This window comes from Coturnix japonica, unplaced genomic scaffold (genome assembly GCF_054131305.1).
Source record: "Coturnix japonica strain WE unplaced genomic scaffold, WE-NBRP24 Scf041, whole genome shotgun sequence".
Classification (NCBI taxonomy): domain Eukaryota; kingdom Metazoa; phylum Chordata; class Aves; order Galliformes; family Phasianidae; genus Coturnix; species Coturnix japonica.
In genome coordinates, this window is record NW_028188944.1 from 5010802 (window position 1) to 5028352 (window position 17551).

Here is a 17551-nt window from a genome sequence, read left to right on the forward strand (position 1 = left end):
GGAAAAACAGCAGTAAAAGGGAAAAGCAGCAGTGAATCTGAAAATCAGCAGTGAAAGGGAAGAGCAGCAGTGAAAGGGAAGAGCAGAAGTGAAAGGGAAGAGCAGCAGTGAAAGGGAAAAGCAGCAGTGAAAGGGAAAAGCAGCAGTGAAAGGGAAAAGCAGCAGTGAATGTGAAAAGTAGCAGTGAAAGGGAAAATCAGCAGTAAAAGGGAAAAGCAGCACTGAAAGGGAAAAGCAAGACTAAAAGGGAAAAGAAAGACTAAAAGGGAAAAGCAGCAGTGAAAGGAAAAAGCAGCAGTGAAAGGGAAAAGCCGCACTGAAAGGGAAATGCAGCATTTAAAGGTAAGAGCAGCAGTGAAAGGGAAGAGCAGCAGTGAAAGGGAAGAGCAGCAGTGAAAGGGAAGAGCAGGAATAAAAAGGAAAAGCACGAGTGAAAGGGAAAATCAAGACTAAAATGGAAAAGCAAAACTAAAACGGAAAAGCAGCAGTGAATGGGAAACGCCGCAGTGAATGGGAAAAGCAGCAGTGAATGGGAAAAGCAGCAGAGAAAGGGAAAAGCAGCAGAGAAAGGGAAGTGCAGCAGTGAAAGGGAAGAGCAGCAGTGAAAGGGAAGAGCAGCAGTGAAAGGGAAAAGCAGCAGGGGAAGGGAAAAGCAGCAGTGAAAGGGAAAAGCAGCAGTGAAAGGGAAAAGCAAGAATAAAAAGGAAAAGCAGAAGTAAAAGGTAAAAGCAGGAGTGAAAGGGAAAAGCAGCAGTGAAATGGAAAAGCAGCAGTAAAGGGAAAAGCAAGACTAAAAGGCAAAAGCAGCAGCGAAAGGGAAAAGCAGCAGTGAAAGGGAAAATCAGCAGTGAAGGGGAAAATCAGCAGTGAAAGGGAAAAGCCACAGTGAAAGGGAAAAGCAGAGTGAACGGGAAAAGCAAGACTAAAAAGGAAAAACAGCAGTGAAAGGGAAAAGCAGCAGTGAATGTGAAAATCAGCAGTGAAAGGGAAGAGCAGCAGTGAAAGGCAAGAGCTGCAGTGAAATGGAAGAGCAGCAGTGAATGGGAAAAGCAGCAGTAAAAGGGAAAAGCAGGACTAAAAGGGAAAAGCACGATTGAAAAGGAAAAGCAAGAATAAAAGGGAAAAGGAGCAGAGAAAGTGAAAAGTAGGACTAAAAGGGAAAAGCAGCAGTGAATGGGAAAAGCAGCAGTGAATAGGAAAAAGCAGAAGTGAATGGGAAAAGCAGCAGTGAAAAGGAAAAGCAGGACTAAAAGGGAAAAGCACGAGTGAAAGGGAAAAGCAAGAATAAAAGGGAAAAGGAGCAGAGAAAGGGAAAAGTAGGACTAAAAGGGAAGAGCAGCAGTGAATGGGAAAATCAGCAGTGAAAGGGAAAAGCAGGACTAAAAAGGAAAAGCACGAGTGAAAGGGAAAAGCAAGACTAAAAGGGAAACGCACGAGTGAAAGGGAAAATCAAGACTAAAAGGGAAAATAGCAGAGAAAGGGAAAAGCAGGACTAAAAGGAAAAAGCAACAGTGAAAGGGAAAATAAGCAGTGAATGGGAAAAGCAGCAGTGAATGGGAAAAGCAGCAGAGAAAGGAAAAAGCAGCAGAGAAAGGGAAGTGCAGCAGTGAAAGGGAAGAGCAGCAGTGAAAGAGAAAAGCAGCAGTGAAAAAGAAAAGCAAGACTGAAAGGGAAAAGCAAGACTAAAAGGGAAAAGCAAGACTGAAAAAGAAAAGCAAGACTAAAAGGGAAAATCAGCAGTGAAAGGGAAAAGCAAGACTGAAAGGGAAAAGCAAGAATTAAAGGGAAAAGCAGCAGTGAAAAGCTAAAGCAGCAGTGAAAGGGAAAAGCAGCAGTGAAAGGGAAAAGCAAGAATAAAAAGGAAAAGCAGAAGTGAAAGGTAAAGGCAGCAGTCAAAGGGAAAAGCAGCAGTGAAATGGAAAAGCAGCAGTAAAGGGAAAAGCAAGACTAAAAGGCAAAAGCAGCAGTGAAAGGGAAAAGCAGCAGTGAAAGGGAAAATCAGCAGTGAAGGGGAAAATCAGCAGTGAAAGGGAAAAGCAACAGTGAAAGGGAAAAGCAGAGTGAACGGGAACAGCAAGACCAAAAGGGAAAAACAGCAGTGAAAGGGAAAAGCAGCAGTGAAAATGGAAACGCAGCAGTAAAAAGGGAAACGCAGCAGTGAAAGGGAAAAGCAGCAGTGAAAGGGAAAAGCAGCAGTGAAAGGGAAAAGCAGCAGTGAATGGGAAAAGTAGCAGCGAAAGGGAAAAACAGCAGTGAAAAGGAAAATCAGCAGTAAAAGGGAAAAGCAAGAATAAAAAGGAAAAGCAGCAGTGAAAGGGAAAAGGAAGACTAAAAGGGAAAAGAAAGACTAAAAGGGAAAAGCAGCAGTGAAAGGAAAAAACAGCAGTGAAAGGGAAAAGCAGCACTAAAAGGAAAAAGCAGCACTGAAAGGGAAATGCAGCATTTAAAGGTAAGAGCAGCAGTGAAAGGGAAGAGCAGCAGTGAAAGGGAAGAGCAGCAGTGAAAGGGAAGAGCAGGAATAAAAAGGAAAAGCACGAGTGAAAGGGAAAATCAAGACTAAAATGGAAAAGCAGGACTAAAAGGGAAAAGCAGCAGTGAATGGGAAAAGCTGCAGTGAATGGGAAAAGCAGCAGTGAATGGGAAAAGCAGCAGAGAAAGGGAAAAGCAGCAGAGAAAGGGAAGTGCAGCAGTGAAAGGGAAGAGCAGCAGTGAAAGGGAAGATCAGCAGTGAAAGGGAAGAGCAGCAGTGAAAAAGAAGAGCAGTAGTGAAAGGGAAGAGCAGGACTAGAAAGGAAAAGCACGAGTGAAAGGGAAAAGCAAGACTAAAAGGGAAAAGCACGAGTGAAAGGGAAAATGAAGACTAAAAGGGAAAGTAGCAGAGAAAGGGAAAAGCAGGACTAAAAGGGAAAAGCAACAGTGAAAGGGAAAATCAGCAGTGAATGGGAAAAGCAGCAGTGAATGGGAAAAGCAGCAGAGAATGGGAAAAGCAGCAGAGAAAGGGAAGTGCAGCAGTGAAAGGGAAGAGCAGCAGTGAAAGGGAAGAGCAGCAATGAAAGGGAAAAGCAGCAGTGAAAGGGAAGAGCAGCAGTGAAAGGGAAAAGCAGCAGGGGAAGGGAAAAGCAGCAGTGAAAGGGAAAAGCAGCAGTGAAAAGGAAAAGCAAGAATAAAAAGGAAAAGCAGAAGTAAAAGGTAAAAGCAGGAGTGAAAGGGAAAAGCAGCATGAAATGGAAAAGCAGGAGTAAAGGGAAAAGCAAGACTAAAAGGCAAAAGCAGCAGTGAAAGGGAAAAGCAGCAGTGAAAGGGAAAATCAGCAGTGAAGGGGAAAATCAGCAGTGAAAGGGAAAAGCAACAGTGAAATGGAAAAGCAGAGTGAACGGGAAAAGCAAGACTAAAAGGGAAAAACAGCAGTGAAAGGGAAAAGCAGCAGTGAATGGGAAAAGCAGCAGTGAAAGGGAAAAGCAGGACTAAAAGGGAAAAGCACGATTGAAAGGGAAAAGCAAGAATAAAAGGGAAAAGGAGCAGAGAAAGGGAAAAGTAGGACTAAAAGGGAAAAGAAGCAGTGAATGGGAAAAGCAGAAGTGAATGGGAAAAGCAGCAGTGAATGGGAAAAGCAGCAGAGAAAGGGAAAAGCAGGACTAAAAGGGAAAAGCAGCAGTGAAAGGGAAAAGCAGCAGTGAAAGGGAAAAGCAAGAATAAAAAGGAAAAGCAGCAGTGAAAAGGGAAAAGCAGTGAAAGGGAAAAGCAGCAGTGAAAGGGAAAATCAGCAGTTAAAGGGAAAAGCAGCAGTGAGAGGTAAAAGAAGCAGTGAAAGGGAAAAGCAAGACTTAAAGGGAAAAGCAGCAGTGAAAAGTTAAAGAAGCTGTGAAAGGAAAAAGCAGCAGTGAAAGGGAAATGCAGCACTAAAAGGAAAAAGCAGCAGTGAAAGGGAAATGCAGCAATGAAAGGGAAGAGCAGCAGTGAAAGGGAAAAGCAACAGTGAAAGGGAAGAGCAGCAGTGAAAGGGAAGAGCAGCAGTGAAAGGGAAGACGAGCAGTGAAAGGGAAGAGCAGCAGTGAAAGGGAAGAGCAGCAGTGAATGGGAAAATCAGCAGTGAAAGGGAAAAGAAGGACTAAAAAGGAAAAGCACGAGTGAAAGGGAAATGCAAGACTAAAAGGGAAAAGCACGAGTGAAAGGGAAAATCAAGACTAAAAGGGAAAATAGCAGAGAAAGGGAAAAGCAGGACTAAAAGGGAAAAGCAACAGTGAAAGGGAAAAGCAGCAGTGAATGGGAAAAGCAGCAGTGAATGGGAAAAGCAGCAGAGAAAGGAAAAAGCAGCAGAGAAAGGGAAGTGCAGCAGTGAAAGGGAAGAGCAGCAGTGAAAGAGAAAAGCAGCAGTGAAAAAGAAAAGCAAGACTGAAAGGGAAAAGCAAGACTAAAAGGAAAAAGCAAGACTGAAAAAGAAAAGCAAGACTAAAAGGGGAAATCAGCAGTGAAAGGGAAAAGCAGCAGTGAAAGGGAAGAGCAGCAGGGGAAGAGAAAAGCAGCAGTGAAAGGGAAAAGCAGCAGTGAAAGGAAAAAGCAAGACTAAAAGGGAAAAGCAGCAGTGAAAGGGAAAAGCAGCAGTGAAAGGGAAAAGCAGCATGAAAGGGAAAATCAGCAGTGAAAGGGAAAATCAGCAGTGAAAGGGAAAATCAGCAGTGAAAGGGAAAAGCAGCAGTGAAAGGGAAAAGCAGCAGTGAAAGGGAAAAGCAACAGTGAAAGGGAAGAGCAGCAGTGAAAGGGAAGAGCAGCAGTGAAAGGGAAGAGCAGCAGTGCAAGGGAAGAGCAGCAGTGAAAGGGAAGACGAGCAGTGAAAGGGAAGAGCAGCAGTGAAAGGGAAGAGTAGCAGTGAAAGGGAAGAGCAGCAGTGAAAGGGAAAAGCAGGACTAGAAAGGAAAAGCATGAGTGAAAGGGAAAAGCAAGACTAAAAGGGAAAAGCACGAGTGAAAGGGAAAATCAAGACTAAAAGGGAAAGTAGCAGAGAAAGGGAAAAGCAGGACTAAAAGGGAAAAGCAACAGTGAAAGGGAAAAGCAGCAGTGAATGGGAAAAGCAGCAGAGAAACGTAAAAAGCAGCAGAGAAAGGGAAGTGCAGCAGTGAAAGGGAAAAGCAGCAGTGAAAGGGAAGAGCAGCAGGGGAAGGGAAAAACAGCAGTGAAAGGGAAAAGCAGCAGTGAAAGGGAAAAGCAAGAATAAAAAGGAAAAGCAGAAGTGAAAGGTAAAAGCAGCAGTGAAAGGGAAAAGCAGCAGTGAAATGGAAAAGCAGCAGTAAAGGGAAAAGCAAGACTAAAAGGCAAAAGCAGCAGTGAAAGGGAAAAGCAGCAGTGAAATGGAAAAGCAGCAGTGAAGGGGAAAATCAGCAGTGAAAGGGAAAAGCCACAGTGAAAGGGAAAAGCAGAGTGAACGGGAACAGCAAGACTAAAAGGGAAAAACAGCAGTGAAAGAGAAAAGCAGCAGTGAAAGGGAAGAGCAGCAGTGAAAGGGAAGAGCAGCAGTGAAAGGGAAGACGAGCAGTGAAAGGGAAGAGCAGCAGTGAAAGGGAAGAGCAGCAGTTAATGGGAAAATCAGCAGTGAAAGGGAAAAGCAGGACTAAAAAGGAAAAGCACGAGTGAAAGGGAAAAGCAAGACTAAAAGGGAAAAGCACGAGAGAAAGGGAAAATCAAGACTAAAAGGGAAAATAGCAGAGAAAGGGAAAAGCAGGACTAAAATGGAAAAGCAACAGTGAAAGGGAAAAGCAGCAGTGAATGGGAAAAGCAGCAGTGAATGGGAAAAGCAGCAGAGAAAGGAAAAAGCAGCAGAGAAAGGGAAGTGCAGCAGTGAAAGGGAAGAGCAGCAGTGAAAGAGAAAAGCAGCAGTGAAAAAGAAAAGCAAGACTGAAAGGGTAAAGCAAGACTAAAAGGAAAAAGCAAGACTGAAAAAGAAAAGCAAGACTAAAAGGGAAAATCAGCAGTGAAAGGGAAAAGCAGCAGTGAAAGGGAAGAGCAGCAGTGAAAGGGAAGAGCAGCAGGGGAAGAGAAAAGCAGCAGTGAAAGGGAAAAGCAGCAGTGAAAGGAAAAAGCAAGACTAAAAGGGAAAAGCAGCAGTGAAAGGGAAAAGCAAGAATAAAAAGGAAAAGCAGCAGTGAAAGGGAAAAGCAGCAGTGAAAGGGAAAAGCAGCATGAAAGGGAAAAGCAGCATGAAAGGGAAAAGCAGCAGTGAAAGGGAAAATCAGCAGTGAAAGGGAAAAGCAGCAGTGAAAGGGAAAAGCAAGAGTGAAAGGGAAGAGCAGCAGTGAAAGGGAAGAGCAGCAGTGAAAGGGAAGAGCAGCAGTGCAAGGGAAGAGCAGCAGTGAAAGGGAAGACGAGCAGTGAAAGGGAAGAGCAGCAGTGAAAGGGAAGAGTAGCAGTGAAAGGGAAGAGCAGCAGTGAAAGGGAAAAGCAGGACTAGAAAGGAAAAGCATGAGTGAAAGGGAAAAGCAAGACTAAAAGGGAAAAGCACGAGTGAAAGGGAAAATGAAGACTAAAAGGGAAAGTAGCAGAGAAAGGGAAAAGCAGGACTAAAAGGGAAAAGCAACAGTGAAAGGGAAAAGCAGCAGTGAATGGGAAAATCAGCAGAGAAACGTAAAAAGCAGCAGAGAAAGGGAAGTGCAGCAGTGAAAGGGAAGAGCAGCAGTGAAAGAGAAAAGCAGCAGAGAAAAAGAAAAGCAAGACTGAAAGGGAAAAGCAAGACTAAAAGGGAAAAGCAAGACTGAAAAAGAAAAGCAAGACTAAAAGGGAAAATCAGCAGTGAAAGGGAAAAGCAGCAGTGAAAGGGAAGAGCAGCAGTGAAAGGGAAGAGCAGCAGGGGAAGGGAAAAACAGCAGTGAAAGGGAAAAGCAGCAGTGAAAGGGAAAAGCAAGAATAAAAAGGAAAAGCAGAAGTGAAAGGTAAAAGCAGCAGTGAAAGGGAAAAGCAGCAGTGAAATGGAAAAGAAGCAGTGAAGGGGAAAATCAGCAGTGAAAGGGAAAAGCCACAGTGAAAGGGAAAAGCAGCAGTGAAATGGAAAAGCAGCAGTGAAGGGGAAAATCAGCAGTGAAAGGGAAAAGCCACAGTGAAAGGGAAAAGCAGAGTGAACGGGAACAGCAAGACTAAAAGGGAAAAACAGCAGTGAAAGAGAAAAGCAGCAGTGAATGTCAAAATCAGCAGTGAAAGGGAAGAGCAGCAGTGAAAGGCAAGAGCAGCAGTGAAAGGGAAGAGCTGCAGTGAAATGGAAGAGCAGCAGTGAATGGGAAAAGCAGCAGTGAAAGGGAAAAGAAGGACTAAAAGGGAAAAGCACGATTGAAAGGGAAAAGCAAGAATAAAATGGAAAAGCAGCAGAGAAAGGGAAAAGTAGGACTAAAAGGGAAAAGCAGCAGTGAATGGGAAAAGCAGCAGTGAATGGGAAAAGCAGCAGTGAATGGGAAAAGCAGCAGTGAATGGGAAAAGCAGCAGTGAATGGGAAAAGCAACAGTGAAAGGGAAAAGCAGCAGTGAAAGGGAAAAACAGCAGTATAAGGGAAAAGCAGCAGTGAATGGGAAAAGCAGCAGAGAATGGGAAAAGCAAGATTAAAAGGGAAAAGCAGAAGTGAAAGGGAAAAGCAGCAGTGAATGGGAAAATCAGCAGTGAAACGGAAAAGCAAGACTAAAAGGGAAAAGCAAGACTAAAAGGGAAAAGCAGCAGTGAAAAGGTAAAGCAGCTGTGAAAGGAAAAAGCAGCAGTGAAAGGGAAATGCAGCACTAAAAGGAAAAAGCAGCAGTGAAAGGGAAGAGCAGCAATGAAAGGGAAGAGCAGCAGTGAAAGGGAAAAGCAGCAGTGAAAGGGAAGAGCAGCAGTGAAATGGAAGAGCAGCAGTGAAAGGGAAGAGCAGCAGTGAAAGGGAAGAGCAGCAGTGAAAGGGAAGAGCAGCAGTGAAAGGGAAGACGAGCAGTGAAATGGAAGAGCAGCAGTGAAAGGGAAGAGCAGCAGTGAATGGGAAAATCAGCAGTGAAAGAGAAAAGCTGGACTAAAAAGGAAAAGCACGAGTGAAAGGGAAAAGCAAGACTAAAAGGGAAAAGCACGAGTGAAAGGGAAAATCAAGACTAAAAGGGAAAATAGCAGAGAAAGGGAAAAGCAGGACTAAAAGGGAAAAGCAACAGTGAAAGGGAAAAGCAGCAGTGAATGGGAAAAGCAGCAGTGAATGGGAAAAGCAGCAGAGAAAGGAAAAAGCAGCAGAGAAAGGAAAAAGCAGCAGTGAAAAAGAAGAGCAGCAGTGAAAGGGAAGAGCAGCAGTGAAAGAGAAAAGCAGCAGTGAAAAAGAAAAGCAAGACTGAAAGAGAAAAGCAAGACTAAAAGTGAAAAACAAGACTGAAAAAGAAAAGCAAGACTAAAAGGGAAAATCAGCAGTGAAAAGGAAAAGCAGCAGTGAAAGGGAAGAGCAGCAGTGAAAGGGAAGAGCAGCAGGGGAAGAGAAAAGCAGCAGTGAAAGGGAAAAGCAGCAGTGAAAGGAAAAAGCAAGACTAAAAGGGAAAAGCAGCAGTGAAAGGGAAAAGCAAGAATAAAAAGGAAAGCAGCAGTGAAAGGGAAGAGCAGCAGTGAAAGGGAAGAGCAGCAGTGAAAGGGAAGAGCAGCAGTGAAAGGGAAGACGAGCAGTGAAAGGGAAGAGCAGCAGTGAAAGGGAAGAGCAGCAGTGAAAGGGAAGAGCAGCAGTGAAAGGGAAGAGCAGCAGTGAAAGGGAAGAGCAGCAGTGAAAGGGAAGACGAGCAGTGAAAGGGAAGAGCAGCAGTGAAAGGGAAGAGCAGCAGTGAATGGGAAAATCAGCAGTGAAAGAGAAAAGCAGGACTAAAAAGGAAAAGCACGAGTGAAAGGGAAAAGCAAGACTAAAAGGGAAAAGCACGAGTGAAAGGGAAAAGCAAGACTAAAAAAGAAAATAGCAGAGAAAGGGAAAAGCAGGACTAAAAGGGAAAAGCAACAGTGAAAGGGAAAATCAGCAGTGAATGGGAAAAGCAGCAGTGAATGGGAAAAGCAGCAGAGAAAGGAAAAAGCAGCAGAGAAAGGGAAGTGCAGCAGTGAAAGGGAAGAGCAGCAGTGAAAGGAAAATCAGCAGTGAAAAAGAAAAGCAAGACTGAAAGGTAAAAGCAAGATTAAAAGTGAAAAGCAAGACTGAAAAAGAAAAGCGAGACTAAAAGGGAAAATCAGCAGTGAAAGGGAAAAGCAGCAGTGAAAGGGAAGAGCAGCAGTGAAAGGGAAGAGCAGCAGGGGAAGAGAAAAGCAGCAGTGAAAGGGAAAAGCAGCAGTGAAAGGAAAAAGCAAGACTAAAAGGGAAAAGCAGCAGTGAAAGGGAAAAGCAAGAATAAAAAGGAAAAGCAGCAGTGAATGGGAAAATCAGCAGTGAAAGGGAAAAGCAGCATGAAAGGGAAAAGCAGCAGTGAAAGGGAAAAGCAAGACTAAATGGGAAAAGCAGCAGTGAAAGGGAAAAGCAGCAGTGAAAGGAAAATCAGCAGTGAAAGGGAAAATCAGCAGTGAAAGGGAAAAGCAGCAGTGAAAGGGAAAAGCAACAGTGAAAGGGAAAAGCAGCAGTGAAAGGGAAAAGCAGAGTGAACGGGAAAAGCAAGACTAAAAGGGAAAAACAGCAGTGAAAGGGAAAAGCAGCAGTGAATGGGAAAATCAGCAGTGAAAGGGAAGAGCAGCAGTGAAATGGAAGAGCTGCAGTGAAATGGAAGAGCTGCAGTGAATGGGAAAAGCAGCAGTGAACGGGAAAAGCAGGACTAAAAGGGAAAAGAAAGACTAAAAGGGAAAAGCACGAGTGAAAGGGAAAAGCAAGAATAAAAGGGAAAAGCAGCAGAGAAAGGGAAAAGCAGGACTAAAAGGGAAAAGCAGCAGTGAAAGGGAAAAGCAGCAGAGAAAGGGAAAAGCAGCAGAGAAAGGGAAGTGCAGCAGTGAAAGGGAAGAGCAGCAGTGAAAGGGAAGAGCAGCAGTGAAAGGGAAAAGCAGCAGGGGAAGGGAAAAGCAGCAGGGGAAGGGAAAAGCAGCAGTGAAAGGGAAAAGCAAGAATAAAAAGGAAAATCAGCAGTGAAAGGGAAAAGCAGCAGTGAAAGGGAAAAGCAGTAGTGAAAGGGAAAAGTAGCATGAAAGGGAAAAGCAGCAGTGAAAGGGAAAAGCAAGACTAAAAGGGAAAAGCAGCAGTTAAAGGGAAAAGCAGCAGTGAAAGGGAAAATCAGCAGTGAAGGGGAAAATCAGCAGTGAAAGGGAAAAGCAGCAGTGAAAGGGAAGAGCAACAGTGAAAGGGAAAAGCAGCAGTGAAAGGGAAAAGCAGAGTGAACGGGAAAAGCAAGACTTAAAAGGGAAATACAGCAGTGAAAGGGAAAAGCAGCAGTGAATGGGAAAATCAGCAGTGAAAGGGAAGAGCAGCAGTGAAAGGGAAGAGCTGCAGTGAAAGGGAAGAGCTGCAGTGAAAGGGAAGAGCAGCAGTGAATGGGAAAAGCAGCAGTGAAAGGGAAAAGCGGGACTAAAAGGGAAAAGAAAGACTAAAAGGGAAAAGCACGAGTGAACGGGAAAAGCACGAGTGAAAGGGAAAAGCAAGAATAAAAGGGAAAAGCAGCAGAGAAAGGGAAAAGCAGGACTAAAAGGGAAAAGCAGCAGTGAAAGGGAAAAGCAGCAGAGAAAGGGAAAAGCTGCAGAGAAAGGGAAAAGCAGCAGTAAAAGGGAAAAGCAAGACTGAAAGGGAAAAGGAAGACTAAAAGGGAAAAGCAAGACTAAAAGGGAAAAGCAGCAGTGAAAGGGAAAATCAGCAGTGAATGGGAAAAGCAGCAGAGAATGGGAAAAGCAAGATTAAAAGGGAAAAGCAGAAGTGAAAGGGAAAAGCAGCAGTGAATGGGAAAATCAGCAGTGAAAGGGAAAAGCAAGACTAAAAGGGAAAAGCAAGACTAAAAGGGAAAAGCAGCAGTGAAAAGGTAAAGCAGCTGTGAAAGGAAAAAGCAGCAGTGAAAGGGAAATGCAGCACTAAAAGGAAAAAGCAGCAGTGAAAGGGAAGAGCAGCAATGAAAGGGAAAAGCAGCAGTGAAAGGGAAGAGCAGCAGTGAAAGGGAAGAGCAGCAGTGAAAGGGAAGAGCAGCAGTGAAAGGGAAGAGCAGCAGTGAAAGGGAAGAGCAGCAGTGAAAGGGAAGACGAGCAGTGAAAGGGAAGAGCAGCAGTGAAAGGGAAGAGCAGCAGTGAATGGGAAAATCAGCAGTGAAAGAGAAAAGCAGGACTAAAAAGGAAAAGCACGAGTGAAAGGGAAAAGCAAGACTAAAAGGGAAAAGCACGAGTGAAAGGGAAAATCAAGACTAAAAGGGAAAATAGCAGAGAAAGGGAAAAGCAGGACTAAAAGGGAAAAGCAACAGTGAAAGGGAAAAGCAGCAGTGAAAGGGAAAAGCAGCAGTGAATGGGAAAAGCAGCAGAGAAAGGAAAAAGCAGCAGAGAAAGGAAAAAGCAGCAGTGAAAAAGAAGAGCAGCAGTGAAAGGGAAGAGCAGCAGTGAAAGAGAAAAGCAGCAGTGAAAAAGAAAAGCAAGACTGAAAGAGAAAAGCAAGACTAAAAGTGAAAAGCAAGACTGAAAAAGAAAAGCAAGACTAAAAGGGAAAATCAGCAGTGAAAGGGAAAAGCAGCAGTGAAAGGGAAGAGCAGCAGTGAAAGGGAAGAGCAGCAGGGGAAGAGAAAAGCAGCAGTGAAAGGGAAAAGCAGCAGTGAAAGGAAAAAGCAAGACTAAAAGGGAAAAGCAGCAGTGAAAGGGAAAAGCAAGAATAAAAAGGAAAGCAGCAGTGAAAGGGAAAAGCAGCAGTGAAAGGGAAGAGCAGCAGTGAAAGGGAAGAGCAGCAGTGAAAGGGAAGAGCAGCAGTGAAAGGGAAGACGAGCAGTGAAAGGGAAGAGCAGCAGTGAAAGGGAAGAGCAGCAGTGAATGGGAAAATCAGCAGTGAAAATGGAAAAGCAGCAGTGAAAGGGAAAAGCAGCAGTGAAAGGGAAGAGCAGCAGTGAAAAGGAAAAGCAGCAGTGAAAGTGAAAATCAGCAGTGAAAGGGAAGAGCCACAGTTAAAGGGAAGAGCCGCAGTGAAAGGGAAAAGCAGTACTTAATAAGAAAAGCAGCAGTGAAAGGGAAAAGCCGCAGTGAAAGGGAAAAGCAGTACTTAATAAGAAAAGCAGCAGTGAAAGGGAAAATCAGCAGTGAAAGGGAAAAGGAGAAGTGAAAGGGAAAAGGAGAAGTGAAAGGGAAAAGCAGCAGTGAAAGGGAAGAGCAGCAGTGAAAGGGAAAAGCAGCAGTGAAATGGAAGAGCAGCAGTGAAAGGGAAAAGCAGCAGTGAAATGGAAGAGCAGCAGTGAAAGGGAAAAGCAGCAGTGAAAGGGAAAATCAGCAGTGAAAGGGAAAAGCAGAACAGAAAGGGAAAAGCAAGACTGAAAGGAAAAAGCAGCAGTGAAAGGGAAAAGCAAGACTAAAAGGGAAAAGCAAGACTAAAAGGGAAAAGCAAGACTAAAAGGGAAAATAAGCAGTGAAAATGAAATGCGAGACTAAAAGGGAAAAGCAAGACTAAAAGGGAAAAGCAGCAGTGAAAGGGAAATGCAAGACTAAAAGTGAAAAGCAAGACTAAAAGGGAAAAGCAGCATGGAATGGGAAAAGCAGCAGTGAAAGGGAAAAGCAGCAGTGAAAGGGAAAAGCAGCAGTGAAAGGGAAAATCAGCAGTGAAAGAGAAAAGCAGCAGTGAAAGGGAAAAGCAGCAGTGAACGGGAAAAGCAAGAATAAAAGGGAAAAGTAGTAATGAATGGGAAAAGCAAGACTAATAGGGAAAAGCAGCATGAAAGTGAAAAGCGGCAGTGAAAGGGAAAAGCGGCAGTGACATGGAAAAGGAACAAGAAAATGCAGCCCTGAAAGGGAGAAGCAGAACTGATAAAGAAAAGGAGCCCTGAAAGGGAAAAGGAGCCCTGAAAAAGAAAATAAGCAAAGGAAAGCAGCCCTGAAAGGGATAAGCAGCCCTGAGAAAGAAAATAAGCAATGAAATGCAGCCCTGAAAGGGAAAAGGAGCCCCGAAAGGGAAAGGAACAGCATAAAGTAACACTGATAGGGAAAAGGAGTACATAAAGGGCAAAGGCAGCACTGAAAGAGAAAAGAAGCCCTGAAAGGGAAAAACATCAAAGCAAGGGAAAAGAAGCACTGAAATGTAAAAGGAACAAGCACAGGGAGCAGGCAGGTAGGCACAGCAAAGCAGCAAGCAAAGCCCAATCTCTCAGAGGGGGCCTGCTAACAGGAAGCCCAGCTATTGCCCTCCCAAAGAAACTCCACCATTTTGACATCCAAAACAGAAACTACGGTTTCGGTTCTCATGACTCTTCCCTGCGCTCCGAAATAAATGGTTTCGTGACATCCTCTACCACACTGCAACTGCTCAGAATAATCAAAATTATATCATTCATGACATAAGAAACTCACTTTTGCCTGGTGGCAACGACAGTCCATTCCCATCCTGTCCCTCCATTTAATGAACATTGCATTTGGCCTTCTAACAGCCTCCTGGATGAATCCACCAAAAGCAAGGAAGCACCCTGCCCTTACTCTGAAGAGAGAAAGAAAGCAAGGTTCATGGAAACAGGCACACAAGGCTCGCAACAAGACACGGTGCTCCAGATCATGCCAGAGATAGGACTACCACAGTGCCAGAACATGATTTACCACTAAAGGAAACATCTGGGAGCACATTCACAACTTCAGCACAAGCTGTAATGGCTCAGCATATTTAGCTTTCTTATCGTTCAGCTGGAGAACGAGATACTCCGAAGTATCAGTCAGCAAGCACTCGGATGAGCCTGACCTCTGGTTTTAACGATGACAGACATCATTACTGCCACCTCTGACACCTTACCAGGAGATGCTTCCATTTATTAGCCTGGTCTTGATTCCTTCCATCAGCAGCTGCTCCTAAACTGACCTCCATTCATACAGTGATACCACTGACTTCTAGCACGAGCTGACCTGCAAGACAGAGAAGAGAAAGCAGGATGGCAACAAATACTGACATAGCACAATCTAATATTCTTGAACAGCCGCAAAAGAGACAAAACAGGAGAGAAACGCATCCGCAGCAACACCCCAGTTCATAAAGAAATGCAACTCCAGCCTGGCCTCAGCAGCCCTTATATATTTCTTACACATTTGATTAAGCCAACTGCAATTTGAACCAGGAGAATTCACAGTCTCTTGCAAATGTCACCGTAAAGCAGAATAGGACACAGCAAAAAAAAAAAAAAAAAGAAAAAGAAAAAGAAAAAAAAAAAGAAATATAAAGAAAAAAAGCAAGCCAAAAACCAGGGAATCAAAGTTTAAAAAACCACAGAAAACAAATAGAAAAAAAACACATACTATCTGTAACAACAGAAAGACTAGCACAGTGTGAATATACTACAAAGGTAAGGAAAGAATGGCTCACCCACCACTGAGGATGGAAGTGCACAGAACAAACTCCACAGAGGAGAAACCATCAAAAAAAATTCCACCCAGGGGCAGTCTGCCTTCAAAAATGAGCTGTAAGAGAGGTGCAGCCAGGCTCCATCCCTTCCAGTCACTCAGCTGCATTGCCCTCACCTGCACTAACCAGGGCTGACCAGGTCCCTTCCCTAGGTGATAATCAGTGGCTCAGACTGTGATTCAACAGTTCTCATACAGCGTATATAAAGAAAAATAGCAAAACATAGATGAAAAACACAACAACAAATAAACCATGAAGGATTTTAGGAAATAACACAGAATTAAAAAAAATAATAATAATAAAAGCAAAGAAAAAATGATAAATCAAACAAAAGAAAAAAACTAAGACAAGGAAAAACAGAAAAAAACTTATAAAAAAAACAAAAAACAAAAAACAAAAAACAAAAAAAACACGACATAGAAAACACCAAATAGGAAAGAAAACCATAGAACTGCAAAGGAAAAAAAATAACACAGCAAAGCAAAGCACAGATGATAAAAAACAACAAGGAAAACACACCTCCCTGACATGACATCTTGCCTCCTGAGCAGGTCACAGTGTCCCTCACTCAGATGTAGAGCAGGAAGGAAGCTGAGACCCCATGTGTTCCTTGCTGCGCACTCCCATCTAAAAGGTCCATATGCTCTGAAGAGTGAGCAAAGCCTCAAAATGGTGGTAAGGTAACACTTTGCTATAGAAAGGGAAAGGGGAACTTCACAGAAACCAAGACAAAGGGTAACTGTACATTTAAAAGTGCAGGGAAAGGGGGAATTGCAGACACTTAGTCAAAATAAAGCCAGAGAAGAGGGCAATAAAGATAAGAAGAAACTGTCCGGAGACCTCTGACAAGAAGGATTAGATCCCCCCCCGGGCAAGATGATGCCGACATGGAAGAACAATAACAGCAGATAACACCAAGAAGAAAACAGAAGAAGACTTTCACCCCAAAACATCGGCAAGGGTCACGGGGAATGGGGTCAGGGGGAATGAGGGAATGGGGTCGCGGGGAACGGGGCCATAGGGAATGTAATGAATATGTAATCAAACTGAGGAGGAGACTATTGTTTATGTATTAGCTTAACCTATATCTGTAACACACTTTTCTCTTTACGGTGTGCAAGTTTGGAGGAGCTATCCCCCTTGCACCCGGCGCTGCGCAACGCTGGAATAAACATACCTGCTTTATAACCCATCTCTGGATTATAGAGTTTGATTCCGCGAGTCAATTTGGCACCCCAGATGGGACCCTCTCTGTTCGGCTGCAGGACCAGCTGAGAAGGGGGACGCCTTTGGCGCGCCCCGAGATTTCTCGGAAGGACTCCCCTCCCTCATCTGATCACTGCAGGAGCAGACAAGAACCATCTATCGGCGGACCAGGTATGTGAAATGGGGGACCCGTAAGTCGTGAGGAGACGTCCTACGCAGGGCACAGTGGAGTCGGCGTGCTCCCCCCCAGGGATGTGAGCTCACGGGTTAGGTTAGGTTGCCGGCTGGGTTAGGACTCCCTAGGGAATGCTTACAAAGGGGCCAGTAAGTCGTACGCATGGTAAAAGAGCTATTGCTCACATTCAGGTGATTGCTAATTGGGCAGAGCTTGTCTGCTCTCTGGTACAGGGTGATTTGGGTAATCCTGGGATAATTGGTATCATACAGCGCTGTCTATATAGGTGACCTAAGTCAACAACTAGCACCGGTGTTCTTAACATCTTTGGTTAAGCTTAACAAATGATATATTGTAATTGTGTTTGAATTGTCGTGTGAGTGTGGTGTGAGTGAGACGCAGCACAGCTGCGGGGCGAGTGTGGAGTCCTGACCCGCGGTTCCGTCCTCCCGCGAGGGAAACGGCCGGGGACGGACGAAGCGAAAGTTGTCTCCAATACTTGTTTGTCTTTGTTTTAATACATGTTTATTTTGTATTATTAATTACTGGTTGTTGTAAAGTATGTGGTCATAAGTCATAACAATGCTGTTGTGTCAGAAGTGGTTTTACTTATAAAAGAATACGGTGGTTTATATTAAGTTACGATGGGAAAATCACAGAGCAAAGAGGTCCCTGCGCGCTCACCCCTGACGTGTATACTGGCACATTGGCGAGATATCGCTGGGGAACCAGGAGGAACCCTGAGCTGAAAAAAAATTCTGATTAAATATTGTAATCAGTGGTGGTTGATGTATAAGCTAGAGGACAGGGACAATGAACATATAGAGGGATGTCTGTGTGGTATGAGTATCAAGCCATTTATGTGATACTGTGTTCTGCCTGCGAAGAGGTGTAAGGGAGGTGGGTCAGTCAGTGATGGCTCTGTGGCGAGAGGTGTATAACTGAACGATATGGATTGCTAAGGGAAAGTTATAAGGTAGTAAGAGTGTTTATGGAAACTGAAGAACTGTGTTGTTTGATTTGTGGGTTTTGAAGGGAATGGGACAAACTGTTTTGCTGGTATAAGAAAGTGTAGTTGTTAATGTCATACGGAAGTATCGTTGAGGGTACGTGGAAGTGTAAATGAGTGTACAAATAGTGGAATAGTGTACAGAGGAAAAAGGGTTAAAGAGAAAGTGAGTTTATCTGTGCTGGCATGAGAACAACCCCCCCGCACCGTTCCCCTGCAATCAGAACTCTCAGAGTGGGAGAGGGAGCCAGGGTCAGAGACTGCTGCTGTAAACAGCAAAGGGGAAGGTGGAGAGGACAGGGCACTGGAAGTGAGAATAGCCTTCATGTGCAGAGATGTGGGAAATCTGAAATCTGGGCAGCACTGGATGGCTCTGGAGAGGAGGTGAAATGTAATGATTAGAGTTTGGAAAGCGAAAAAGTTTGGGAAGGATGCAGGTTGAGGAAGGCAAAGATAAAAACAGGGATGTCAGGTCTGAAGAGAGGAGTACAATAAGAAGAAAACAAACAAACAACAACAACAACAGAAAACAAAACAAACACCTGATTGAGAATCAGAGATGTTCAGGAAATTGAGAATAATAACAGCTGTTACTGTTGTGGTGCTAGAGTAGGGCCATAGGACCCAGGGATCCCCCACGAGGAAAGGGGATGGAGGCTTGAAGAGCCCAGGGAGGGCTCTGCTC

At 44.2% G+C, this 17551-nt stretch overlaps 1 long non-coding RNA gene across 7 annotated transcripts in view; it reads right to left on the reverse strand.

Moving 5' to 3' along the window:
* Positions 1–17551, reverse strand: part of LOC146752869 (uncharacterized) — a 213758-nt gene that overhangs the window by 191133 nt on the left and 5074 nt on the right. For 3 of the 7 annotated variants that reach the window (XR_014940378.1, XR_014940377.1, XR_014940374.1), the window contains 2 exons: positions 13874–13983; positions 13444–13567 (listed from right to left, as the gene is read on the reverse strand). This is a non-coding gene — a long non-coding RNA (uncharacterized LOC146752869). Of the gene's footprint in view, positions 1–13443; positions 13568–13873; positions 13984–14592; positions 16631–17551 lie in introns of those variants that run through there. The other 4 variants (XR_014940373.1, XR_014940375.1, XR_014940376.1 and 1 more) reach the window with 3 other exon arrangements.